Source organism: Lipotes vexillifer, unplaced genomic scaffold (assembly GCF_000442215.2).
Source record: "Lipotes vexillifer unplaced genomic scaffold, Lipotes_vexillifer_v1.1 scaffold84, whole genome shotgun sequence".
Lineage (NCBI taxonomy): Eukaryota > Metazoa > Chordata > Mammalia > Artiodactyla > Lipotidae > Lipotes > Lipotes vexillifer.
The window spans coordinates 4,079,820-4,107,039 of NW_006783414.1; positions in this window are offsets into that span (position 1 = coordinate 4,079,820).

The window sequence follows — 27,220 nt, forward strand, 5'->3', positions numbered from 1 at the left end:
AGTAAAGAATTACTAGTCCAACAAAGACATGCTTTTATCCTGTTTCTGGTACTTTAGGGGACAGGAAACGTTGGGAAAAAGAATGAGTAAGGGAAGGGCATGTCACTTAACTTCAAATAGACGATAACATTTTCTTCCTAAGCAAATGTAAAACCCCTGTATAGTTTTAAATTTAAATGATCATTTTCATGATTATAGCATTTCCAAATATCACCTCTTCTAATCTATAAAAGAGACAAAAAGTGAAATAAAAACATGAAATTCCTAACCAAAGTTTATATATCCTCATAATGGTAAATGAAATTAATTTGTTCTTAAAACCTAGTACAATTTCATATGAAGGTATACCATACACACATAAAAGAGAAAAATTAAATGAAAATAATATTTGGGATAATCCTGATCAATATCACAGGCCTTAAATTTAAGAGTAAAAAAGACATCTTGAGACTTCCCTGGTGGTCCAGTGGTTAAGACTCTGTGCTTCCACTGCAGGGGGCACGGGTTCAATCCCTGGTTGGGGAACTAAGATCCCATATGCCGCATGGTGCGGCCAAAAAAAAAAAAAAAATCTCATCGCACAGAATGATTACGTTTTCTCTAAGAAATATAAGATTCAGAGGAGCAAACCAGTACTAAAATTATGTCACCGTAAATTCTCAGTAAATAGTCTCACAAAATCTCCCACCTTGGTGGAAGTGCTGTTGATGTACTTTTAAAAGCACTTTTAAACATCACATCTTGAAGTGAATGTTCTTCTTGCAATCTACTCTGAATCAGCTGTAGCATCCTCTGCCACTCTTTTTGCTGTCGCGAAAGATCAAATATTGCTGGTTCATAAACTAGACCATCTGCAGATGCAACCATTGTTTCTGCTAAATCCAATACATCTGCTCCAATATACTGACACTTCATGGCAACAGTAATATCTATATTGATTCTCAATTTGCTGGAAAAATCCTTGTCTAGTTCATATTCATTCTTCCTCCATGTATCTTGATATACTGAAAATTCCATTATAGTTAATAAAGCCATAGTGGTAAACGCTGTTAGAGAAACTGTACCCCACACTGGCTGAAGCCTCTACAGAGCTGTCAGGAACTTGTGGAAAGGCATCCAACTCTTTCACCAAACTTAAGGTTTTCTTCTGATTCAGCTGCCTCATCTTCAGGAAAACCTTCTTTCACATAGTCACGCTTGTGCTGCGGTCCCAGCCGACCGCCACGTTTCACAGCAGCCCGGTTGCCCGGGCTCCCGTTTACCTCCCATTTAGATATGTCATGTCATTAATCTGTTGGACGCTTTGGGTCAAGAGGCAGTGATGTGTAGTGGTTAGTGCACAGCCCCTGGCACTAGCCTGCCTGGGTTCGAATTCAGCTGTGTGATTTTCAGTGTGATATTAACCTCTCTGGGCCTCAGCTTTCTCATCTGTGAGAGAGGGAATTGTGACAGTTCGTTCAGGGAGGTAAAGCCCTTGGCACAAACTAAGGGCTCAGTAAGACATGAGCTGATGATGCCGGACCTTTATTACTATTAGTGAACCTGCCCTGGTTTCTCTTCCCTCCCAACCCCATAGCAGCTGATCTCACAGGTCTGCTCCTCTTGGACAGTGGGGCCCCTGAGGGCAGGGCTCCTGGGTCTTGGTCCTTTCTGCTTCTGCGGTGTCTGGTGTGGTGAGTGCCCAGCTGCGTGGAGAGGTGCTCAGTCAACAGTGACCAGGTGTGACTCTGGGGGTATAGAGTTGCTGGGAGAATGAACACGCTTCTCTCTAAGGCTGTGCAGATTTCTGATTGGAAAAAGTTGGGGGCGTAAGGTTATCGAGCATCTCTCATGGGCAAGATCGTCTGTTGCCGGAGCCTAGAAGTACACAGTGGAAGGACAGTGGGTCCTGGGGGACCTGGGCTCCAGGAGAGGAAGCCACATGGAACCTCCTAAAGAACTAGCAGCAGTGGAAATGCGGAGCATTAGTGAGAGTGAGTAGGTGAGTTGTCCCAGTAGGAGGCCAGGCAGGGAAAGGCAAGGGCTGGCTTTGAGGATCTCTGGCAGGCTGCCTGGAAGAGGTGGTGTGGGATTGACCTAGGATTTTGGCGGGGGAGAATGGTGTGTAGGGGCTTCTGCCGGTAGAGGCTCGGGTTTACCTAAGGGGGCTGCAGGGGAGGCCCCACGGTGAGTCGGAGGGGGCTGCTGGCTGTGGCAGAGGCTTTCTGTAGGGGAAATGCTTATGACTGAACTGTCTAAAAATGAGTGAGAGAGAGGCGGGCAGGGAGAGAACACGAGGAGAAGGAGGGGAAAGAGAGGGATCCAGAGAGGGACAGAGGAGCGGATGCTAGTTGAGCCTCTGAACAGCATCCGAGTAATGTACCCTGCTGGCGGTCACTGTCCCCCAGGGGCATGCTCCAGCCCCGCCCTCCTCTGTCCTGCCCCTCCCCCCATCCTTTCTCTTCCAGGTTCCCCGCTCCCCGCACGGCCCCAGAAGCCAGTGAGCGGGCATCCCGGCCATTTCCTGCCCCGCGGGCCGCCCCCCTCCTCCGATCCCAGTAGCCCTGTGCAGGCGTGACCTCGCCCCATGACCGGGAAGCGGGGCTCCCGTTCCCGCCTGTTTACCCTGGCGCAGCGGCAGGGAGATGGGGTCACGTGGGGGCCCCCCACTCCCACCCTGGCATGCCAGCTGCATGAGTTGCCAGCTGCGGGCACAGGTGGGAGGGCAGGGGGCATTCCTCAGGACTGACTCTCCCCAGCCCGCCTGGCATGGGACCCCCTGCTTCTGGGGGTGGCTCTAGGGCGATGGGCCAGCCAGTTCTGCACCGGGCCGCTGAGTCACGGTCCTGAAGTGTGGCCTCTGAGTCACCCTGCAGCCCTGTCCTCCACAGCGAATCCTTTGTGGGACTTGCCTGGGGCCGAATGGGCATTTGACCCTGTGTGCCGCTGGCCACCCTCGAGTTCTCTTGCCCCCCCCCGCCCCGTTACAGGCCCCATCCCAAGTCTTCCTCACAGGATCGGCTGGCTTCCTTCGTGATCCAGAACCCAGGAGTCTGACTCTAGCCAGCGGCTGAGTTACGGGAAGGAAGCGTGGGCAGGTTTAGCAAGCTGGGGCAGGAGCGAACCAGGCAAGATCTGGGGGAGGACGGCCGGGTCACCTGTCATGACAGGGCCACAGGAGGAATGTTCAAGTCTCCTGTGTCTTGCGTATTTTGCGAGCATCTTGAAATGACCTTGAAAACCCACCCCCGTGAGGGACCAGGTGAGACAGTAACATCTATGTATTGGCACTGGCTGTGCTGTGTGCAGTTAATTCCTGTCCAGAGATGTCAGGCTCTGTCCTTATACCCATTTCTGGGGGAAGAAACTGAGGGTTTAGTAGAGGACACTTGCTCAGGGCCCGTGAGCTAGAGAGTGGTGTGTCTGGAGTTTGACCCCAGACCTCAGTTCTATGTTAGATTCTCTGATTCAAGTTCATTGGTTTGTATACTCCTTTCATCCTCTCCCTTTCCTTTTTTTTTCTTCTCTCCTTTGCCGCTTAGCTGCTGGAGTCTTCCCCATGGAAGGCAGCTGTCAGCAGTGCAGGAAACCACTTAATAGTGGCAGCTAGTGGAAACTAAAGTGGCATCGGGAGTCCTGCTGTCACTGTAGGTTCAGCCTGCAGCCTGAGCCCTGAGGGCAAGCTGGGGTGTGGACTTCAGCCACTGGGATGGAGAAAGCAGCTGTAGGCCTTGACAGTGACAACCGAACCCCAAGCGTCTATGTCTGGGAGGCGGGCACGGGGATGCGGCACAGTGCGAGGAGATTGAGTAGCTCCTTGACTCTGAGGGGAGACCCGTGTTGAGGCTGCAGGGTGCTGGGGAAGCCCCCTAGGGTTCAGGTTCTAGATGTATCCCCTCTTTAGTCAGGAGGCTTTGGGAGCGTCCTTTTCTTTCTGCTGTTCTCGGTTATCCCTTACACAGAGGAAGTTGGGCTAGACCAGGGTGCTAGCACCCCCCTTTTTTCCCAGGAAGGGGGAGGGGGCGGGGACATCTGCATGGGGGTGAGGGGATCGGAATCTGCATTTGTCATGAGCTCCCCAGGTGAGGTGGAGAACCGCTTTCAGGTCAGCCCCTGAGATGCAGGTAAGGCCTTACAGTCTTCCTGCCCTTGGTGGTCTCAGCCAGCGAGGATGCTCAGGGCTGACTGGGCTGCTCCGATAGGGTTTTCTTGGGCCTGTGTTTGAAATCACTCACCGTGACAGCCCGTATATTTCGTGTAAAGACGGATTTCTGGCTTCACTTGGGGTGGGTGGTGGGTCCTACTTTCCCAGGGCCACCCTGGCTGGAGCTGCCTGTAAAGGCCTCAGGATCTGAATTCAGTTATTATCTTCACAGTGTAAAACCCCGGAAGACTCAGGCCAACAGGGTGGCTGTGAGGTCTCTATTAGCTTGAGGTCCTCTCCTGCAGTGGGTGTGTGAGTGAGACGGGGAGTGGTATTGCAGTGGATGCTTTTTGAAGACAGATGTATTGGCAGGAAGGCCGGATGTTGAAGTGGGGTTTCTGGTCTTGATTGAAAGTTTCAGTGCAGTCTTCTGTAAGGGAATGATGGTGATCCGAGTTTCTAGAACCGTGGCTGGCCCACACGAGGTGGCCAATATCATATGAATTTGAGTGAAATCTGATATAGAGCATTTCTGTGACCTTTTCGACCACTCCTGACTCTTTCTCCTGTTACTGTACCTGAAGATTCATTTAAAAAAAAAAAATTTATTTTATTTTATTTATTTTTGGCTGTGTTGGGTCTTCGTTGTAGTGTGCGGGCTTCTCATCGTGGTGGCTTCTCTTGCTGTGGATCACGGGCTCTGGGTGTGCGGGCTTCAGTAGTGTGGCATGCAGGCTCAGTAGTTGTGGTGCACAGGCTCAGTAGTTGTGGCTCACGGGCTCTAGAGTGCAGGCTCAGTAGTTGTGACGCACGGGCTTCGTTGCTCCGCGGCATGTGGGATCTTCCCGGACCAGGGCTCGAACCCGTGTTCCCTGCATTGGCAGGCGGATTCTTAACCACTGTGCCACCAGGGAAGCCCTGAAGATTCATTTTTTAATGGCACTTTTATTTTATTTTATTTTTTTAATTATTAGTCATCTTTTATTTATTTTTATATTTATTTTTGGCTGTGTTGGGTCTTTGTTTCTGTGGGAGGGCTTTCTCTGGTTGCAGCAAATGGGGGCCACTCTTCATGGCGGTGCGCGGGCCTCTTCACGATCGCGGCCTCTCTTGTTGCGGAGCACAGGCTCCAGACGCGCAGGCTCAGTAGTTGTGGCTCACGGGCCTAGTTGCTCCGCGACATGTGGAATCTTCCCAGATCAGGCTCGAACCCGTGTCCCCTGCATTAGCAGGCAGATTCTCAACCACTGCGCCACCAGGGAAGCACAATGGCACTTTTATTTATTTATTTTTTTGCAGTACGCAGGCCTCTCACTGTTGTGGCCTCTCCCGTTGCGGAGCACAGGCTCCGGACGCGCAGGCTCAGCGGCCATGGCTCACGGGCCCAGCCGCTCCGCGGCATGTGGGATCTTCCCAGACCAGGGCACGAACCCGTGTCCCCTGCACTAGCAGGCAGATTCTTAACCACTGCGCCACCAGGGAAGCCCAATGGCACTTTTAAATGGAAGGAAAACTGAGTATTTTTTCCTCCCAGTGTTATCATGCTTGTTGGCAGTCGGCTCCCTCATTTTGCACAATTTCAGGTGATGGCTCGGCTGTCCAACTCCCCAACTATATTCTTGCATTCTTAGCACAAACAGAATGACTAAGTGTGGGTTCTTATCTTATTGGAAAGCGGAAGAAAAAATAAGAACCAACATTTCCTGGGTGGCCAACAACCCATACAGGCCTGATGGTACAGGCTCTTTACTAAGGATCGACGTGTAGGTTAAGCAACTCGGTCACGGTCACACAGTGGCAGAGTCACAGTTTGAGCCCCGGTCTCTGTCTCTTGAGCTCGCTTTCCTCCCACTATCCTGGACTACTCCTAAATAACTAAGTGGCCAGTAGAGTACAAGCCGTAGTGCATAAGAAGCTCTGAGGCTGGGACAGAAATGTCCATAGCTAGCCTGTGGACTGTTCACGCAGATCGATTCCCCACTGGGTCTTGTTCAGTATCTTTGTGCTTTCTGTCTGGATTGAGTGGACGGGCAAGGCTCAACTTGGGAGGCATTGGTATGAAGTCTGATCTGGGCTGTAGAGTCAGCTGAGGTTGATCTTGGGTCTGGTATTTATTTAACCTGCCTTAGCCTCAGTTTCCTTATCTGTAAAATGGATGCAATAGTACCTAGGTCAAAGGTGGTTGGATGAGCCTCTCACAGATGCAGTGTCTGGTATCGATACATGGGAGGCCCTCAGCCATCATTTCTTTCTTCTTCACTACAAGTAGAGGGGCTGAGTCACAGGTCCTGAGGGGAGATCGCTTTCTCTTCCCACCTTCAATGTGTCATCTCCCTCTCCTTAAGCTTGTATTGTCTGGGTGTGGTGAGCCCCAGGACTGAAGCCGCCCTACAAACCGATTGGTGACAGAAAACCCGTGAACACCTCTTTTCACGTGGGGCCCCGTGACTGGCCGGCAGCTGCCAGCAGTGATGGGAACGGGTGGTGCCCCAGGGGCTGCGGGAACGGTGTGTGCAGATCCGGGCAGGACGACTTACTGGAACCACTGGGCAGCCCTGTGAAGGGAACTGGCTGCCGGGCGGAGAGCAGAGGAACGGGTTTTGGCAGTGGAGGTGGTGCTATAGGACGCAGAGCTCCTTCTGGCGGAATGGGTTTCCCCGCTGTGGGCTCTGGGGTGTGGTATGGGACCAGGAACGGGCTGCCCCCCAAAGACACCTTCGGGAGGCACAGAGAGGTCTGGGCATCCCAGCTAGGGGCATTTAGGGAAAGGATTTCAGGGGCTTTAGGAGTGGGAGGAGACGTACACGGGGGAGACTTGCCAGGCTGGTTGCCTGTTGAGTGGTCTTGTAAAGAAGAGGGGTTGAAGACCGGGTACTGGCGTGTGAGTTCTCACTCTCCTGCCGAGTTTATCACTTTGCTGTATGGCGCTGTCTTTCTCTCCTGCTGTGTGACCTTCTCAAGAGCCGGCGAACTCCTTGCAGAGTGCCCTTCCCATTGCAACATGTTGATGGCCGTCGATGACCCACAGGCAAAATGTGAACTTTGGATGCCACTGTGGAAATGTAACCTCGCCTTCCTTCTTGTCTGTGGCAGAGTGGCATATCCAGAGTGGCATCCCAAAGACAGAAATGTCTTACTTCATCTCTTTCTGATGGTTTTACCTCCCTCTCTCCTTTCTTCTATGCTTCTATCTGTTCTTCCATCTATAATTCTACACTTCCTTCCACCCTTCCGTGCCTTTTTTTCTTCCAACCATCCTTGTATATATTCCACTCCATCCAGGCACCCTTCCATCCAGCCATCCTCCTACCCAGCTACCCAGCCATCTAATAGTCATTGCCTACCTACGATGCATGGGACACTGTGCCTGGCTCTGGAGATGCACAGATGGCTAAGAGCCAGCAAGGTCCCTATTCTGAAGGAGGTCACGTTCTGGTGGGAAGCCATGCATATAACCAAGTCCTCATAGCACAGTCAGGTAGGTGCTGTAATAGTACTAACAGGGGTACACTGGAGCATGGCGGGGAGTGAGGGTTCAGCGTGGGTGGCCCAGGGACGGTTTCGCTGGAGAACTGCTTGAATTGAGTCTCAGAGGATGACGTGGTTCTCGAGGCCTATGAGGGTCAGGGAGAGGAGGCAGAGGTGAGTATGGAGGTCCCCAGACCTTGCTATGTATTGATAGAACTGTAAGGCGTGGATGGACTCAGGCCAGGGATCCACCTGCAGATGTTTATTACATCTTTTTTGCCTTGTCACCCTAGTGCCCAGCACACAGTATGTTCCTGATAGCCATTAGTTCACTTCCTTTGCTGTCCTTTCCAGAAGTGAGTTCCTTTTGTATCCTTGCCCTTGTCCATAGTTCTAGTCATCGGCCTGGTGAGTTAGCAGCTGCCGTGAGAAGCACGTGCCCCAGTGGGGTGAGGTGGGCCGTGTCCTGGCAGAATAGCTCTGAGTCTCCCCCTTCAGGTCCACCTTCACTCAAGCCCCAGTCTCAGAATCAAGGGGGAATTAACAGGAAAACAAACCTCGCCCCCGCCCCGCCCCGAGCTTGCTTATTTGTAGAAATGTTGGAAAATACAGGTGACAGATCATCCTGATGCTCCGTGATAGTTGCTCTTTTACCGTCTGGCTCTCTTGCTTCCCGCTCACGATGGTTTCATATCTCGACCTTGTTCACTTCACATTACATCCTGACCCTTTCCCAGTGTCATTCAGTTGTGAAAACTTGTTTTGAGCAGCTTTCCCACGTGCCATCATGTACCTGTTGTAAAAGGAGGATAATCACAGCCCTTTCTCCGTGGGGTTGATGTGAAGGAGAGGTGAGGAAAGTTCGTCCAGGTGCCCCATCTAGGACGGCACAGAGCACGTGCTGCCGGTATTGCTGTCCTTGTCATCTTTGGCCAAGTTAGGACTCTGCTGGGCATTCGTATTTCCTTTTGCTTTGCCGGGTATAATGCACGAACCTTTTCACACATCTCGGGTTGTTTTCCTGGCAGAGCCCCCCAGAAAGGTTTGAGGAGTTTTATGGAGTCTTGATACAGTGCGGCATAACTTTCCAGGTACAGTTCACCCATAGCCACTCCGCAGACGGTGCTAGGGGTTACTGAGGCAGCCTTCTGAAGTGTGAGCATCTTAATTCACGCAAGGGACCCCATGGCGGGTGTGGAGCTCTGTGATCGGCAAACACCCAGAATAAAACCGTGTTCTTGTTGCTTTTCTTTGACCACTGCTGTGACTGACCAGCTTTTCATGTGTATTGCCTACTTGTGTTTTCTCAATTGGTCATTTCCTTTGGCGTGTTTAGCAGGGGCTTTTTTCTTCATAGAGTGGTAAGATCTGTCTCTACTAACTTGCGGATTTTGCGGATGGGGCACTGGTGAGTCCCACTGGACTCTTTGTTAGGCATAAGGAAATGACGCCTTCGTTTCTGTGGGTACATTTCATTACAAATCTGCATCTGATTATGGTAGCAAAACCGTGCTTTGCAAATGAATGCAGGGGGGCCTGTCTCATTAATCTGGGCTGTTGCCAATTTTAAATATTCCTTCCTAAGCGGTATTTGCCAGAGAGCTTCTTTCTTCTCTCTTCCTTCCTTTCCTCATAAGCAAAATAAAAAGTCCTGCTGCCCTTCAGGTGTCATTGCAAACATCAGCTCTTCAAAGACCTCCACCCTGGAACCCCCGGATTCACTGCTCATGGGGGTTGAGCTGGCATCTCCTTCACAGCATTGGTGGCAGTTTCTAACGTAGTGGATGGTTTAGGAACATTTGTTTACATTCCTTCTGTAGACTCAAATCTTTTCCAGGGCAGGGACCTTGTCTCTTATTGCATTGTATGTGTTCCCTCAGCCCCTCGTGCAGGGCTTGGAAGTGGATACCCAGCGTGGTAAAATGACCTGTGTGGATATGGCTGACCCAGAGCTTGACTGGGCCACCTTTGAGCTGGATCTCCCAGGACCCTTTGCATCTGTGGCCAGAGCTTGGCTTTGATGTCTGGGTGAGCAGAGCAAAGGTCGGCTGGCATGGCAGGGCCTTGTCCCTGCGCCCCGCTGGCGTCAGTCCCTCTGGGTTGTTTTGGCTCATTGAGGACAGAGTATGATCCTAGGGGAAGTGTTGGGACTGGCTTCTAGGTGAGTGCCCAGTGACAGCCAGCTGTACCCTCTGCTTGGCTACACCCAAGTCCTGTACTCCATGTGGCTTCCTCGGGCCTGCCGTGGAAGGAGAAAGAAGCTTCGTCGTCATGAGCAGAGGTATGAAACCACTGGAGAACTCTGGTTCCACCACTCCAGGGCCCGTCCTGCTGGCAGGAGGAACCGCAGGTGGCCTGGGGGTTGGCAGTGCGGGTGGGGAGGGAGAGGGAGAGGGAGAGGAAGTCTCCAGGGTGGTCGGGTAACCTCCGTGCAGGTTGGAATGCTTGGTTCCTGGGTGGCCAGGGCTGGGGGAGGTCTCTGGTTGGAGGGGAGAGAGCCTGCCAGCTGGAATTGGAATCAGGGTGCCGCCAATCCCCTGCTCTGTGAGTGTGGGCTTGATACCCATCTCCGGGAGACCCAGCCTCCTCTCGGGAGAGTGGAACTAACTAGACCTACTCTCAGGGCTTGTGGGCAGATGCAGTGACTGGATGCCTGTTCCTGGCACTTAGCAAGTGCCCGGTGGATGTTGCCTTTACTTTTGTTCTCCCCATCCACCTCCCGCTTCCGTAATTGACACACGTTGAACGTGTCAGAAAATTGCTAACATTGGGAAATTCTCAGCAGAGTCAGTGAGAACTCAAATTGGAGGTCCTCAGGGCCACCAGAGCACCAGACGAAAGTGGCGAGGCTGCCCCCGTGCTGGAAGGGATCCTGCTAGGAGGCTGAACTCGCAAGTCCGGGACACATCTGAGACCTTGGGGTCTGTGTGGGCTGGAACCCCACGTTGCACTCCCAGGCCCGCTCCTTGGAGCTGAATGACCCTGGGTGCGTGTCTTGCCACTCTTCCCTCACCCGTGAAGTGGGCGTAGCGGGGGGGGGGCGGTCACTGCACCACAGGTTGGATGAAGACCCTCGGGATGGGCGGTGGTTGGAACCATCGAAGAGCCACTGGGATCAGGGCTGGCCTGGCTTTTCCATGGGGGAGGGGGTAGGTAGCGATTTGTGGGGTTTCTTTTTGTGAAGCTTCTTTTCTGGGGGCTTTTCAGGCACAGAGCAGCCTGGGGCCTGACATAGATATGGATGTAGTTGGGAGGATAATGCAATAATTACCCCCTGCCCCCCGAAGACATTCACATCCGAATCCTTGTGAATATTACATGTTATGTGACCAAAGGGGTATTAAGATTGTAGGTGGAATGAAGGCTGACCTTAATATAGGGAGATTATCCTGGATTTTGCTGTGGGTCCAGTGTCATCACAAGGGTCCTTAAAAGTGGAGGAGGGAGGCAAGGAGGAGGTCAGAGTGACGTGATGTGAGAAGTAACATTGCTGCTTTGAAGATGGTGGAAGACACGTCAGGCAGGGATTCCCCCGCCCCAGAGCCTCCAGAAAGGAATGTCGCCCTGCTGACAACCCAGTGAGCCCCCATTTGGACTTTTCACCTCCAGAACTGTATTTAGTTCTTTTGTGTTGCATTTAAGGCATGGAGCTTGTGGTAATTTGTTCCGACAGCCCTGGGAAGCTAATGTGATGGAGAAAGCATTTTTTGGCCACCCTTTGTTTCCTGGGGGGGGGTGCTGGGAGCTGGGGACCATCAGAGGGGAATGTCCTTTGGGGTGTGGCACTCGCAGACAACCCTGTATTTGGGCATGATCATCGGTGACTGGGTCCGCCGAGGCCTGCCTGGTGACCTGGCAGGGAAGGCTTGGCTAAGCAGGTGTGCTGAGATCCGTGTGATAAGGGCTTGTGTAAATGCCAAATGCCCACCACCTCTCCCTCTGACAGCCCAGCCTTTGGCTCTGGCAGCTTGGGAAGAATGGAGTAACGGTGCGTTAGGTGCTGGGAGGGACCTCTCCCCGTCCTGCCCTGCTCTTTTAAGTTTTAATTGTCGGTCTGTTAGAGTATTTCTTAAAGCATCTCAGGAGTGCTCAACAGGTGCACACTAGGCTCAGGTGATGAGCCCGTCCATCCAGCAGGTTGGCTGTGCCTAGGCTCAGGGCCCGGCACCTTCTCAGTCTTTCCTGCCGGGGCCCTGCTGAGCTGCCTGTCCAGGGTGTGTGGCCGGCAGCCCCGCTGCCTGTCTGCTTTCCTGCCCTGACCCACAGGAATGGGTTCTCAGGCAGCAGTGGGGGCTGGATGGAGGTGACCCTGGCCCCTGGCGGTCCCACTCTTGGAATGCAGGTCCCGAGCCTTGCCTCAGTGAGGCCATTTAAGAAGTCATATTGTGTCTGTGAGGGGTTTTCTCACTAATACTGTGTGTGTGTGTGTGTGTGTGTGTGTGTGTGTGTGTGTGTGTCTGTCAGGGGTGGGTTCAGTGTATAGGATGCCATTAAACGCCTCTTTAAAGCCAAGCCAGGACAGCGCCGGGGTCATCATCACCTGGGCCTGACGGGTACTGGGGTGGAGTGGGGCCGCTCCCCTGAAGGGTGAGGCTGTCCCGAATGAGTGGCTCTTTTTCTGCACCGGTCCTGGCTTGGCTGGGGCTGGCCTCAGGTGCCCTCCTCGGTCCTGCTCCAGAGCTGGCTGGAGCAGCTGGCTGGGTCACCCAGAATGTGAGGAATGGCTGGGGATGCTGCCCGGGCTTGTGTTTGGCCTCAGCCAAGGTCAAGTTGTCAGGGAAGGTGAAGCGGGAGAATCTCAGCTGTGGGAAGGACAAGTCTTGTGGGGGGCCAAGACTGCTTTCTGGCAGCTCTTTTATATGCAAACCCGACCCATCAGCTCCTCTGCCTGGACCGCCCCCATCTCCGCTGCCGAATCCTGGGGCTGGCCGGCGGCCTGCAGACACCTGGCCGGAATGACAATGAGCGATTGTGGAGGACGCTCCGCTGGGAGGGCTTTGCTGAGCCAGCACTTACTTCCCTGCATTTCCAGCCCTCTCTCCTCTCCTTCTCTGGCGAAGGCCGGGCCATTGGGATGGTAATGCCCTCTCGGCTGGCCTGGGCTCCAGGTGAAAAATGAACTCGGAGGCCTGCCCTTGAGGCTATACAGTCTCATTTTTTTTATGCAGATGTGCTGGGGGGATCGGGATGCTTGGGGAGAGTGGAAAAGGGGCCTGGGGAGTCCTAAGTCATGAAACGGAGGTGCTCTGAGCTGTCACCCCTCCTGGGGCATCTCCTTTGATGTGAATGTGCCAGAGGTCCCAGGTCATCTACCCCCGCCCCTGATCAAATCACCCTGTGCTGTTTCCTGGTGAATCTAAACGATGCCTTCACTGAGGGTGGGAGGTCCACCGCAAACCATTAGGAAAGGAAAATATAGGAAAGAAGCAATGACATAGTCCCAATGGCATTATATTTGGGTTTCTGCGATACTGTCCTCATCCACCGATAGATTTTTCCTTGACTTGTAAAATAATAACGTTTTCTCCTTATTATAAAATAATTCTTTGTTTGGCAAAGAATTATGTAGCACTTCTTATAAACTAGGCAACTGTTCTAAGCCCTTGGCAAATATTAACTCATTTAGTTTCATCCCGTGGCAGCCCTGGGAGATGGTGCTGCAAGGCACAGAGGTTAGGTGATGGGCTGAGGGCACCGGGTCGCTTCCTGGAAATGACCAGGCAGCTCTGCTTCAGGGTCTGTGACCTTCTCTCTGAAAAGCAGAAAATTAAAAATGTTAGTTCTGCCACCCAGAAATAAATACTCTCAGTATTTCCGGAATTTGGGGCATAGTATAGATGTATCATAGTTCATTTAACTATATGAATTGCCCATAATTTGAATCAGTTTCTTTTTAACAAAATGGTCCTTGCATATATACTCGTGCATCCTGGCCTTACTTCCTCTTCACATGTCAATTTTTTTCGTGGCATCTCTTTCCTTTTGAAAAGTTTACTAGACTTTAAGAATGGCTTAAAATTTCCCCAAACCCTCCCATAGGCACTGCCTCAAGGAAGTGTCTTCAGGGCATACTCTGCTGTTGTTCTGGAGTTGCTTCTGGTGGACGGAGTTTAGTTGTAAGCAACTTAGGACAGTGTTGACGGCAGTGATGAGAGTGACCAGAGGCCTGTGGGCCAGGTTTGGGAGGAAGTCCAGTGAATGAGTTAACAAACTTGCAGGTTGCATATTACATCTTAAAATTAATTATTTAAGCACTCATTAGTAAATCACTGAAGCTGACATTATTATTCTTTATTATTAAATAACAGGATGTTGCTAATGCTATCAAGCATTAATTATTTGAGTCTCATTACTGGGTATTAAGCTTTATAGCGTTTGACTAACATCGAAAGTCAGAGGAACAAAGCCCATGTGAGACAATGGCAGCTGTGTTCTGTTAAGGTAGCCTCCCTCCTGGTTTCCCCGAGAGCTTGAGGACCTGGTTTTATAGTACAGTTCCTTGTAACTCCATGACCCGAAAGTCTGAGAACGTTTGTCAGTTTTTTTTTTTTTCGGTACGCGGGCCTCTCACTGCTGTGGCCTCTCCCGTTGCGGAGCACAGGCTCCGGACGCGCAGGCTCAGCGGCCGTGGCTCACGGGCCCAGCCGCTCTGCGGCACGTGGGATCCTCCCAGACCGGGGCACGAACCCGCGTCCCCTGCATCGGCAGGCGGACTCTCAACCACTGCGCCACCAGGGAAGCCCCAGCCTCCCTTCTTGAAGGAGGAGGTGAGGAGAAGGTGGCCGGAAGGACGGGCAGAGCTCTCTCCCTTAGGTACAGGCGTTTGGTAAATGTTTGCTGAATGAAGGAAAGGCAGAGTATGCGGTGAAGCTGGTGATTTCATTGTGCGCTCCCTGGCCGCAGCTCTAGGTGCTCTTGAGCTGTCCACACAGATATCCTCTTTAGCTAAAGGAACCTCCTTCTCCCACGTACTAGCTATGGGATTTTGAGAAAGTGGCTTAGCATCCTTGGACCTCGGTAACCTTATTCGTAAAGTACAAACCCATCCTGGGTCATGGTGATGATTAAACGTGATGATGCTCGTAGAGCCCTGGTGAGTGGTTGGTGCCCCCAGAATGTTAGCATTTATTACTATTGTTTGCAAAGAGAGGAGTAGTGTTGCTGTGCGTGCCGCGTTCCCTATGAACCCTGTAACCACTGGAGTCTCGTCTCCCCGCTGTTTGTCCCCTTCCTCCTCTGTCCGGTGACTGGGGAATGCAGGAAGCCCACAGGATAAAATGCTGGATCAGTTTCTCTCCTTTTAGACTGTCTTCCATATCATCTTGTAGGTGGGTCGAGTAGCCATGCCCTGTCTATGTCCTCCACGAGAAAAAAATGATAGTGAGGGACTTCCCTGGTGGCGCAGTGGTGAAGAATCCGCCTGCCAAGGCAGGGGACACGGGTTCGAGCCCTGGTCTGGGAAGATCCCACATGCCGTGGAGCAACTAAGCCTGTGCGCCACAACTACTGAGCCTGTGCTCTAGAGCCTGCAAGCTACAACTACTGAGCTTGCGTGCCGCAACTACTAAAGCCCGCGCGCCTAGAGCCCGTGCTCCGCAACAAGAAAAGCCACCGCAATGAGAAGCCCGCGCACCGCAACAAAGAGTAGCCCCTGCTCGCCGCAACTAGAGAAAGCCCGCGCGCAGCAACAAAGACCCAACACAGCCATAAATAAATTAAAAAAAAAAAAAAAATCGCGAGAGCAAAGCAGGAATATGCAGTGAAGAGGAATGGTTATTGCTAGATGGGGGCTTTTTCAGGCTCACCACGAGGGAAGAGAGGGCGTTGGAAATTGACGCTGCATAGCAGGTACCACCCATCTGCATTGTGGCCTGTGTTAGCGTATATAAGTGCCCTTCTGCTGAATGGACACCCAGGAGTGCTCCCAGGGGATGGCAACCTCAGGATAAATGGGAGAGGGGCAGTGGATATCAACACGTTCGTAATCAAATAAACATTAAGGGGCAGAGGGGAATTCTCCTACACTGGGAATTCTCCAGTGTCTCGCCGCCCCTGTGTTTGGTCATGCAGGTCACTGGGGTGAAAGAGTTTTGGGGAAGCATTGAATTTTAGCTTCTGCCATCCCCACAGCAATCCTGTCTCACAGGTTAGGAAACATGGTCTCAGGTTATTTTGGGTTCATGGCCTTTTCCCAGAGCTGGGGAAGAGCCCGCATGCTCCCTCATGCCTGTGCCCTTGTTCCTTCCCAGTCCTGGCTCATGAGGTCCGGGCGTTGGTGGCAGGGCCAGGTTGGTTCAGATCAGCCCTGCCCAGCTACCTGCTGCTTCACACCACAGAAGCTGATTGCATCTCTGATTTAAGTCTTGTTGCTGGGGGCTGGATGTGCTAGACTCCGGGTACCCAGGGACCCCAGGCTTTATCTGTCCCAAGGCGGAGTCCCTCAGATCAGTTACAGGGTGTGACTCCCCCTCAGCATGGGTCATGGAAAGAAATGATTAAGATACAGTTCTTTGGTGCTTTTGGACCTACAGCCAGGAACTGTTCTGGCACCCAGAGAAGAATATCTGCAAATTGTAGCACCAGATAATGGATTCAGAAGCAAAACCCAGCAAAACATCTGGAATTCTTTTCCTAATTAATATATGCTTGTTGAAAAATGGCCTCCACAAACTTACAGAAACGTATAAAGGAGGAAGTGACCTTCCCGTGTAATGTCATCCCTGTCGTTTGGCAGAGAACCTAACGAAAGGAGTCAGAAAAACCCCGGCTTGGAATCCTGCCGTGACTGTTTCAGTTTCTTAAAGGTCTCACATGAGGGAAAAGTCCTGCCATCTCCAAGGTACTTCGTGAGAGTTACAGGAGACGTTTGATGAAATTCTGTCCAGGGCTGTCATTGGTCCTTTGTGGGTTCAATAAGTGTTCTTTGTCCCCATCCCTGCCCCTTGCTTCTGATCTTCAAGGAATCCAGACATGTGAGAGTATCCATTCTCTGACCTGTTGCACGGGGCCCGCCCGCCGTCTCCTCCCCTGCCCTGTCCTCTCGCTTGCACGGGTGGCTGGCTTTTGCTCTCCTGCCCACCCCGGTTAGGCAAGGACAGTGGAGCCTCAGGCGTCCAGCTGGGAGCGGCTGTGGTGTCGCAAGACCTGGGCCTGCCTCTGGCTCCAGGCGTGTCCCCCTGAGGGTTTTGGAGGGAGTCCGGGCAGGTTCCGGCCAAATGCACGCTCCTCTTTGCAGACTCTCGAAGGTGCCCACGACACACACTTCAGTGAGCACGAGGTGTGTGTACTTGGCGCCTTGAATTGCCTGAAGGACACCACTTTCTCATCGTTAGCTAATTTGGAAAATGAACGGAAGGGAGATACCTTTGGATTTCTGGAAGTGTGAAGAATGATGTCTGTCATTCAGGTGTGTTCTTGGCTGCTGAGAAACCATTGGCTGCCTTTCAGTTACTGAGCTGCTGGAGCTGGTAATAATGGCTAATACGTGCTGAGCACCTTCTGTGTGTGCGGGCCCTGCCATGCACTTTGCCTGCATTATCTCATTTTATCCTCCCAGCAGCCACTCTGAAGGCCCTATGAAGGCCTTATAGGGCCCTATGAAGCCCCATAAGGGCAGGTGTTAATTTCTGCGGAGGAAGGTGAAGCTTCAAAATGCTAATAAATAAGCCTCCTGGTGTGCACAGTGAGTAAGGAGACAGGATGCAAGTGGGCTGTTGTGATTCCAGAGCCTGAGTCTCCAAGGGGATGTTTCCCTTCCAGAATCTCTCTGCTCTACTCCTTCCGTTAATCGGTGATTCAGCACCGTTCACTTTTCCTTTGGAATCTTTTTGCCTTCTCTCCGTTAAAAAACAGTCTCCATCATTCTGGCCAGGCACAGTGACTGACACAGTAGGTTTGCAGTAAATGCTCAGTGGATGACTCTCCAGCGTGAGCATTAATTGAGCAGCTACTAGCTGCTAAGCAGCTGCAGGATTGGGTTCTGGGAAATTTAAGGATAACATAGTTGCTATCCTCAAGCTGCTTACCCACAGCTTTGTAATGGAGAAAGCTCAGATACAAATGATGGCAGCTCAGCGTGGGGTTAGGGCCGTGGAGAGAATAAGGCCTGTGTGCTTTTAGGGTATGCCAGTTCTGCATATTGGGTCACTGTGCCGGAGCAAATTGGCCAGAGGTGACAGGCTTGGGATTTGGATTGATATGGTGTCTGCCTTTATGCGGTGGGAGCGCTGGGGAAGGGCAGCAGTGGATTTAGCTGTAAGTCACAGGGGGATGATGAGACAATTGGGGAAGGCACAGTGAGAGAAAGGGCTTTGCAGGATGAGTAGAAGTTCACCAAGAAGGCTGAGCAGTTGGAAAGATGGCAGAAGCAGAGGCCCAGGGGAGAGTCAGTGAGTGACATGTCCAGTGTGCTCAGACTGCAGGGGTGTCTGTAGCCAAAGTTGAAACTTTAAGAGCTGGGACCCTGGGACCTCAATCCCAGCTCGGTTTATTGCCACCCGTGTTATAGATTTTGCATTTTTTTTTTTTTTTCAATACACCAATTTGAGGTGTGTGCTGCCTAGAAGACAATCGGTAAATGTTAGCCGTGGGCATTACCTTCAGACTGACTGTGAAGCAATTGACTGTCATCCTGCAGGTTTGAGACCGAGAAGCAAAATGATGAGATGTGTCCCATGATCCTGTTCACCCTCAAAGGAAGGTCCTCGTCCTTCTCACGGCTTATGCTGAGGTGCCGCTGGGCGCTCAACGTGCGGGTTTCTTTCGACGTGACCCTTTGGGTGCCTGTGTGTTTGTAAGAGGAAGCAGCAACTGATGAGATGTGTTGTGAGCTGTACTGAGTTTTCTGTGGTGACTGGGGGAGAAATCAGAGTGTTTTGGCTGCACAGCGTCCCCTCCTGAACCCTCTGAGATCTGTTTCTCGTCCCGTTGCTATGGTTTGTGGGGTCCAGGGGGGTCTGCTGGGGCTGCATGCTCCCTGGAGCCCGTCTAAAGGATTAGAAGCGCTCCAGCCAGGCGTCGTGAGGAGTAAGCGCTCAGGCATCTATTCTCCTTTTCCTTTTTCCTCTTCCAGTTCCTCCCTCTCCTCTAAACCACTCCACGTTTTCAGGATTTAGAGTGTATCCTTTTCCTTTTTATCTTTTCCCCCTCGGAGACAAAAGGAAGTTTCCAGTTCTACTTCCGAGTTAGGTGACCTTGGACGGGCCACCCCGGTGAGCCTTAGCTGTTCACTTGTGAGATGCATCAGTAGCTGCTTCGGAGGGGTGGGTGGGCGCAAAGCGAGACCCTGAGCCCCAGGAGCCCAGCTCGTGGCTGGCCCAGAAGGGTGCTCGGTAAGGGTAACCCCCTCACTCCCTCCCAGCAACAACCACTCACAGCCTCACTTTATCTCAAAGGCCTCACACTGAAGAGAGAGCAGTTAGCCTCCAGAAAGAGAGCTTCTGCAGTGAGCCCTGTGGCATCCCTGCATCTCTACATCACCCTGTGTCACTATCGCCCTGTATCACATACCACCCTGCATCACTGTATAATCCTGCATCAGTGTCGCCCCACATCACTATCACCCTGCATGTCTGTCACCTGAGGGACCTATAGAGTAGACCCCTCCCCAGGCCTACTGGTCAGAATTGCTGTGGGTGGACCTTGGGGGGGGGGGGCTGTTTTGTCACCTGAGGGACCTATAGAGTAGACCCCTCCCCAGGCCTACTGGTCAGAATTGCTGTGGGTGGCCTTGGGGGGGGGGGTCTGTATTGTGACAAGCCCCTAGGTCGTTCTTAGGCACACTCAGGTGTGAGACCCACTGGCCCAGAGAAACCTTTTGGGAGCCTAGTACTGAAACTCACACCGTGAAGGCACTTGGTAAATATGGAGTGATTCACGTACACCCCACACACAGCAGTGCGTGTGCGTGTGTGTGTATATACGCGTGTGCGTGTGTGCGTGTGTGCGATGTTGAACTTGACTTGCTATGGATGCTGTGATGCCATGCCACTCAGTTCCCACGGAGCTCTGGAGACTTACGTTCCCCAAGTCAGGGTTTTTATCTGGACTACGATTCTGATATGTTTTTTAATGCGTTTGAATTTCTGCTGCTTATTTTAAAATTTTCTTTTCCTCCTTTTCTACCTTCCTTCCCTCTGTCTCCTTTCTTTCCCTTGATAATGTTCCTGTTGCCCGTGTACTTTCTGTCTCCTGACCCCGGATGCCGACGGGATGGGGTGGAAGAGGGGCTTGCCTTTGATGCAGGGGAAGGAGAGGCAGGTGCAAGCCGCTCCGCTTCCTTTGTCAGTCACTGGATGTTTTAAACTACTCCCTTCTTCCATGGAGCGCTGGGGTGACAGCACAGCGGTGATCACTTCCCGAACCTCACACCCAGTCTGCTGGATTTTTGTTCTGTCATCTCTGCCTCCTGTCCCACCATTGCCACTTTGGATTTACCCAGTGTCCAGTGGGCAGGCAGCTCGCCCCCCGAGTTTACTTAGTGAAACGTGCCCATGTGACTTGAAGGAAAGACCTTTTCCGTGAAAGTCAGAAATGCATTCCAAAGTCACAATCGTGACCTCCCCGGAAGCCCAGCTAATCCAGGTAATAAGAGGAGTTGGAATAAAGGTGATGATTATGGGATGTATGGAGCCGTGGGATGGGGTGGGGAGGGAAGGTGCAGCAGGGTTGCCGGGTGGAAAGCTCTGCTTTGAGGAAACGAGCTCATGCGGAGGAAGTCAGTCCCCAGCCCCCGAGAGCCTGGGAGCTCAGGGTGCTGGGAACGTGACCCAAATCCTAAAGCAAGGCCAGGGTTTCCGTGTCGTGATAGATCTGGAGGAGGCTTGTAGTCTGATGGTCCCGAGTTCAGTTCCACCCCTTGAGAGCTGTGCAACATGGGGCAAGATGCCTTTCCTCTCCATGCTGACATTTCTGTAATTTGGGGGTTTGAGACCTGTCTCTGGGGTTGTGAGCATTAATGGGGATTAAATGGGGTAATTAAAAAGGGCCTCTCCTGTGACTGGCGACTAATAAACGCTGTTTCTCGTCTTCCTCCTTCTGCCGCTCCCGCCACCCTGAGCCTCTTTTCCTCTCTACTCAACTCGTACACCTCTCAGGCTGCTCGTGATCCGTCCATGAAAACAGCTCCAATCCCGCGCAGGGCTCCCTGAGGTCCTGGAGCACGTCCACTGCAGTTTGTGGGCTCAGTCCTTCAGTGGACTCTTTATTTCCCGTAGCCCCGTTGCTTTAATGAGATTTGAAGCTCTTTGCAGGCAGGGTGTGAAATCTTGACTCTCCTTCAGAGTTACTTTCTTGGAGAACATAATGCGTCCTAGAGCTTCTCTCTTTGGAGTCTTCAAGGGTGAGTTCTGCTGTCCTGTAAAGAACTGTCTCTTTAGTCACTGTTGGGTGGCTCAGTTCCGTGGCCCTTTGTCCCCTTTCTTCCTGGGATTTGACTGACAGTCGGGTCTTTGCTGACCTTTCCCTGTGGTTCTTTAGGAGCAAAAGCAAACAGAAGGAACTTAAAAAAAAAAAAAAAGGCTTTGAAGGCTTGTCATTTGTAGAAGGAAAGTGTTCATGGCTTTCTCAGTTCATTTCAGTGTCTTAATCACCTTCAGGGTGTAAAGGATCATGGAGGTGAGCTGATTAAATGGAAGGTTTTCTTTTATTGAGGACCTATTATGTGTAAGGGCTTGTATAGGTTAATTCTAATTTCCCACCTAATTGTGCAAGGCAGGACCTATTTTGCAGGGAGGCAAGCAGATTCAGAGAACTGAAGTTCAAGGTTTCACAGCTGCTTGGTAAGCACTGGAGCTAGAATTCTCACCCTAGTCTGTTTGTCTGTAAAACGCTGGTCATTGCTGGGCACGGCTTCCCTCCCGCCCACGCTGCTGTCTGTCTTTCCATCCATCCGTCTGTCTGCCTGCCTCTTTCTCTCTCTTATAATTGCTGGTGCTATTTCTCTCTGGTCTGGTCTAGTTAATGAAAAAGAAAGCTATTGTGAAGTAATCCCAGGGATCTGTAGTCAAGACAGCTGTACCCCCAAAACAGGTGGGTCTGTAGGACAGACAGTGTGTAACAAGTGCGGTGCCATCACATTCTACCTGGGTGGGCGCTGCTCCCAGGTTTCTCCAGGACCATTTGTCTTCTCACCTGCAGGTGGGGAGAAGCAGTCAGGGGTCAGTTATTTTGGGGAGACCCACTGCCGCACTCCCACCCTGTCATCCCTGAGCCTGGTGGGAATGATGTGATGGGCAAACGTCCCACTCTGACGAGGAAGCTTCTGGAGCAGCACGTTGTGGGCAACAGGAGACACTTACCTCGGGAAAAGAGCAAAGCCCGGGACCCGCCGACAGGTCACTGGGTCGGCGCGTTCTGGTCAGCTCCTGGCAGTGGATACTGATGCCTCGGGAGTCTCTGTTCATTGCATTTTCTAGCGAGCAAACTCCCAAGAGCCCTCCCCAACTCTGTCTTCCAGAACCTTCTTATCCTGTCACCCTGCCCCCCGGTCTTTCCCTCCATATCCCCCTTCTAAGGCAGGACAGCCTAGTGGTTAGGCAAAAGGGCTGTGGAGGCAGAGCGCCAGGGCTCCTATCTCAGGGTCTCCGACTCCCGCATGGCTTTGGGCGTACAGCTTGCTGTGTGCCAGTGTCCCCTTTTGAAAACGAGTTTTACCTCACAGCACTGTTGAGGTTACACAGCGTAAGACAACCAGCACCCTTAGAGCGAGCTTGCAGTGGTATGGCCCTGCTCTGCCAGGCCTCTCGTCACGCTGGCTTCAGGAGCAGTGCCTCTCCCAGGCATCGTGTGCCCAGCCCACCCTTTTCGCCCAAGATGTGCTTCTTATTCTGCATCGCACAGGTCTTAGCTAGGCCACGCTGGGCAAGTCACTTTACCTCTCTGGGCCTTGTTTCTCAGCTGTTCAGTGAGGAACCAGATTATTTGCAAGGTTTCTTGTGCTCTGACATGCTGGGGCCTCTCACATTCAGCGTGGTCCAGCCTCTCCTCTGCCGAGCACCCACTACCCTGCCATGGGTACCCGGCCATCACCAGCATATCCGATTACGGCCATGCACCATCTGCCCGTTCATATCTCTGGGTCTCTTGGTGTAGCCTGAAAGCTCCCTGAAGGCAGGGATCCTGTCTTTCTTGACTGATGTGATTTCCAGCTCCTAGCACCATGCCTGACATTGTGAGCATTCAATGTGCAGTTATGATTAGTCACTTACTATTCCAGCCAACATTTATTGAACCTCTGCTGAGTTCTCAAGGGCTGTGCAGGTCTCCGGGAGCCTGGCTGGACCCGAATGTCAGAATTTTTGAAGAATGGCTCTAATCGGTGGAGGTGGAGGTGGAGGTACCTGGCCTTAGATGGTTCAGAGCAGAGGAACTTCAGTCCCTTGCTGACTTTGGTGAGCGGGGCGGGGCTCAGTCTGCGTCTCCCAAGCAACAGTACTGGCTGATCAGGATGGTTGAGGTGATGCTGACTTTCTGCTGAGTCAGGAGCCCCCGTGGGCAGGTCTGGGCACTGAGCATCTTGTATACAGTCTCCTCCACAAACGAACCCCAGGGGACATGCATTTCGATTCCTCGTTTTCATTCAACAGGTGAGGAAACACTTCCAAAGAGCCTAAGGGCTGTGCCCGTGGCCAGCGAGCGACCGGCCCCATTGCGATTCCCACCCGGGTTTATCTGGCCCCCGAGCCCCCATCCCCTGATTGAGGAATTGGGCGAGTGGGAGCCGGGGGAGTGGGGGAGCATGGGCTGGAAGGCTTGGAAATTCCAAGGCAGCTGATCCGTGTCATCCCAGCACACACTGGGGAGAAACTGAAACGAAGCAAAAATAGAGTCAGCCAGCAGTCGGACAGCTGCCGCTTTCCCTGGGAACAAATCTGCTTGATTTATCTCCCCAGGTTAGGCAGGCCCCAGCTCTCGAGGTATCACTGAGAAATAATATGGACACGGCTGGAGAAATTGCCGCCACTCCCTTCCTCAGAAAAAGCTGAAGCAGACACCTGCTTGGTAGCATCCGTGTTGATGGAGTCTTGCGTACCCGAGAGAGAGCGAGGCCAGCTAAGATGGTGCGAGCTTTACCGACTGGATCCTCCCCTTGGGGAACCGGTCCCTCCTCCCCACAGCTGGCCCCCCTCCCCGCCCCGGCAGCTTTCAGAGGTGGCGCGGTCAGCATCTGCTGACTCTTGCTCCTACTAAAATTAACACTCTGACTGATCACTGCTGCAAGAGAGGGAAAACATACACACGGAGTCCAGGAGACCCAGAAGCAGGGAGAGGGCTTGGAGGCCAGCCAGGCACCCACTAGGAGACACACTCTCCGGCTCCCACCATCACTGTCAGAGACACTGTTTCTCTCCCAGTGTCGGCGCGGGGGGCTGCGTGACCTGGCTTTGTGCATTCCAGTCTCTGCCAACCCAGGATCCCTTAAGCCTTCCTATTCCCAGAGCACTCCTCTGTGCATCCCATCTTTAGGGGAAGCTGGTATTTTAGAAAGATGCTCTCTCGGTTTTGGGTAGGAAATAGAGGCAGAGGCTGTTTCTCGTTTTTCTTCAGCATGTTGACTACCGGGCAGCGGGCAGCTGTTGGAAATACCTGGTAGGGACGGTCAAGAACGAGCGACCTATTTGGGCCTGACAGAGGCAGAGGCTAAGAGGGGGAAGACTCAACCAAGAGAATCGGGCCAGGGGCTGTATTTTCTTGTGGGGCAATTCCATGTCAAATTCCGTGTCACCAGGCCAGAGCGAGCTTATTTGTGAAGTGTTTCCCTGAGCACCCTCCCCGGGGCAGGGTCAGCTGTAAGGCAGCAGGGCATGAAAACACAAGGCAGAGAGACCTAGAAGGGGCCATTCCCAGGCCTGAGCGGGTGTTGCCACGTCTTCAGTATTCCAGCAAACGTACTTGCATGGGAAACATTAAAAAAAAAATGTTACTTAACTTTTTATTGAGGTTACATGCATAAAAAAGCACACATATCAGAAGCATATAAAACAGCTTGATAAGACATCCAGTGTAACCGCCACCGGGATGGATAGAACACTACCAGCGTGTGAGAAGCCCCCTCCTGACCCCTTCCCGTCACTGACTGTCCCTTCCCCCCCTCACTCAGATAACCTTGTCCTGACTTCTAACAGCATAGATTAGGTTGACATGTTTATGTTTTTAATATAAATGACATCACAATGCATTCCCTTGTGTCTGGCTTCTTTCACTCAAAATTACATTTGTGAGATGTATTCACATGCTACGTGCGGTTGTAGATCATTCTCGTTGCTCTGTAATATTCCTGTGTGTGTGTGTGTGTGTGTGTGTGTGTGTGTGTGTGTGTGTGTGTCTAATATCCATGCTCCTGCTGGGAGGCGGTTGAGTAGTTTCCAGTTGTGTGGCTGTCATGAGTAGTGCTGCCATGAATATCGGACAGCATATCTTTTGGTGAATATCGGTACACATTTCTGTGAGTTTATACCTAAGCGTGGAATATGTAAAGCATATATTCAGCTCTGGTGGATAATGCAAAACAGCTTCCCGAAGTGGTTGTTTGTCTTTCTTTCTTCAGAATGTCTGTGCACCAGCTTGTATGAAAATTCCACTTCCCCAGCCAAGCCAATCCTGGGTATTGCCTGTCTTTTTTTATTTTGGCTAATTCATTACAGGAAGAGCAAGTGACCCAAAAGGAGTCACCTAGCAGAGGAAACAGAACTGCTCCCTGAGGGAGAAGTGTTGCTGTTTGATGGTCCTAGAAGCCGTGGTGTGCAGCGCCCTGCATCCTAAGTTCTCGCAGGTGGAGTCCGTGGCAGAGCTGCCTTCTTGCGAGAACATCAGCACTGCCCCTGCCCCTGGTCAGGGACCGCCGCTTTGCTGCAGTAAATACCCAGCAGACCATGGATGACAGATGACAGAGCTTTAATGTACCCAACCCCCAGCAAAACAAACTGGGCTTCATGTTTGCCTGTGGGCCTCAGTAAACATTTAACAGACCGTGTGCCCCCTTCTCTCCCCTGCCATTAACCAGGGCTGGTGCCATAAATCCCTGCCCACCTCCTGCCGTAAGCAGCCCCTCTCAGCCGACCCGACTCCGGTCCTAACTTTCTGGTGCGGTGCTGCTCCTGGGCCGGAGCCGAGGAGGGAAGAGGGGCGGGTGTGAGGGGTCCTGGGACAGACCGCCCTCGACGGGTGGGAGGCCGCTTCCGTTTGATGTGTGAAATGAGGGCTGACCCTGAGCTCTTAGTGTGTGCCCAGCGACATGCTGAGTGCTTTATGTTGGTTATTTCATGTCAGCCTCACAGCACTTCCAAGAAGTGGGTAGATGTGATTTACTCCCATTTTACAGATGAGGAAACCAAGGGAGAAAAATATTTCCCCAGAGTAACATAGCTAGTAAATTTGGTAGCTTGACTTCCAACTCTAATGTGTAAGCCACTCTCCTGTACTTTTGACTTGGGGCCTGATATTTAAACATGTAAGCTTCCTTCTGAACCCATCTTTCTCTTGGGTCTAAAAGCTGTGTCAGGTGGGTTTAAATGGAACAAGGGGACTCACTCTTTGACCTCTGGTCACTGAAGAATGAGTAACACAGAGGATGGATGCCCTTTGGCATGGTTGCAACGATAGATGGAATAATGCCCCCCAAAGATGCCCATGTCCTAATCCCCAGAACCTGTGAATATGTTACCTTACTTGTCACAAGGGACTTTGCAGATAAGATTAAGGTTCAGGACCTTGAGATAGATTATCTTGGATCATCTGGGTGGGTCCAGTGTAATCTCATGGGACCTTAAAAGTGGAAGAGGGAGGCAGAAGAGTCAGAGGAGATGAGATGATGGAAACGGGCTGAGAGGTGCTGTGATAGAGGAAGATGGAGGGAAGGGCCACTAGCCGAGGAATGTGGGCAGCCTCTAGAAGCTGGAAAAGACAAGGAAGCGGATTCTTCTTAGAACCTTCAGAAAGCCTGCAACACCTTGATTTTAGCTTAGTGGGACCTGTGTTGGACTTCTGGCCTCCAGAACTGTAAGCTCATGAATTGTGTTGTCTTATACCACTAAGTATTGGAAAATGTGTAATTGCAGCAATGGTTGCTGTTGATGACAGTTGGCGTAATGGTCAAGCTCATGGGCTTTGGAGCCAGGTTGCCTGATTTCAAATCCCTGTTCTGTGGTTTTTCTAGCTGTGTGACCTTGGGCAAGTGGCTTAAGCTGTCTGGGCCTCAGCTTTCTCATCTCTGAAGTCAGATGAGAATGTTCTATAACACATAGGGTTGTGGTGAGGATTAAATGAGGATTCTATGCAGGGGGAATGTCTGGAACTAAGTTTTAGCCACGGCCCTTCGGGTAGGCATCCCGGATCAGGGCGCGGACTTAGGAGACAGATTGGGCTCAGTTTCGGGCTCTACTCTTCCTAGTTGTCTATGGCTATCTTTCCTCATCTGGAAAATAAGGGCAGGAGTCTCAGGGTGGCTGGGGATTATATCAGATGGGGGCCAGAGCTTTTAGCAGGGTAACTGCTGTTCCGTAAGGGCAGGTATTGTTATCATGGGTGGGTAGGTGGCTGTTGAGCCCCAAGCCCTAAGCATTGTGGATCCATCTGTTTTTTTTTTTTTTTTTTTTAAAATCTTTTTTGGGGGTTAATTTCTTTTCAATGGGG